General features: G+C 49.5%; 1 pseudogene; it reads left to right on the forward strand.

The window, feature by feature from the left end:
• Positions 1–335: 335 nt before the first annotated feature.
• On the forward strand, positions 336–453 carry LOC126429836 (5S ribosomal RNA; annotated as a pseudogene).
• The last annotated feature ends 824 nt before the right edge of the window (positions 454–1,277 follow it).

Below are 1,277 nucleotides of genomic sequence, written 5' to 3' on the forward strand. Positions count from 1 at the left end.
AAGAAAATAACTATTAGTGGGATGAAAAATACCGCGTGACAAAACATTGAAACACTCATGGTCAAATGCCAACATAACTTCGTACATATACACACCACTGGCAGGTGTATAAATGATTGGAGGTGCAGATGTCTGTGACAAGCAGAATGACTGCTTGAGAACATCATTGTTATTCGTGTTTAGCGTTGTTACCAGACATGGAATGACATACAAGGGGCGTGAATAGGCTCAAATGTTGAGCGAATACTGTGAAGGACAAGGAAATGCCACGTAATATGGCGAGAAAGCGTTATCTTCGCCTGACAACGTTTGAAACGGGCCACATTCTGCGACAAGGCAACGGCCTTGCCGCAGTGGATACACCGGTTCCCGTGAGATCACCGAAATTAAGCACTGTCGGGCGTGGTCGGCACTTGGATGGGTGACCATCCAGGCCGCCATGAGCTGTTGTCATTTTTCGGGGTGCAGTTAGCTTCGTGATGCCAATTGAGGAGCTACTCGACCAAATAGTAGCGGCTTCGGTCAAGAATACCATCATAACGACCGGGAGAGCAGTGTTCTGACCCCACGCCCCTCCTATCCGTATCCTCCATGAAGATGACACGGCGGTCAGATGGTCCCGGTAGGCCACTCGTGGCCTGAAGAAGGAGTGCTTTGTTTTATTTTATTTTTTTTTTTTTGGCATTCTGCGACGCCATTTGGCCAGCTGACCGAATCGTGCAGTATCCACATTTGTTAGTCATTCTAGTGTGACAATGGTCCGATGTTGGGCTGCCTGAGAATGTGAGAGAAGCTATACTCGTCGTCAGCTCCTGGCTGACCACGTCTCACCACCACAATTAAGGATCACTGTATCGTGCACCAGGCGCGTCGTGACCTCTTCACTTTTGCGCTTGCCATCCGAGAAGAAGCAAAAGATTTCCTGTAATGTTCTGTCTCGTTCCGCATCATAGGCCGGGGAGTAGCAGCAGCCAGCCTGCGAAATTACCATCCAAGGCGTAGCCTGCCGTTAACAACACAACACTAAGGACTGTGTTTGGATTGGTGCCGTAACCAGGAGGACATGGTCTGCATGAACGGCGTTGCATTGTATTCAGTCATGAGTCTCGATTCTGCACCAGTCTGAATGACCATCGTCGGAGATCATGGCGGCACCCTGAAGGGAGGTCCTATTCTGCCAGTATTTTACTCTGGGCATAATGCCGTGGGAAACCGTCGGGAATGACTTCTGGTGACAGCTGGTAGTGATCGAGGAAACGCTGAGGCATTACTGTACG

The sequence above is a fragment of the Schistocerca serialis genome, chromosome 1, assembly GCF_023864345.2.
Source record: "Schistocerca serialis cubense isolate TAMUIC-IGC-003099 chromosome 1, iqSchSeri2.2, whole genome shotgun sequence".
Taxonomy (NCBI): Eukaryota; Metazoa; Arthropoda; class Insecta; order Orthoptera; family Acrididae; genus Schistocerca; species Schistocerca serialis.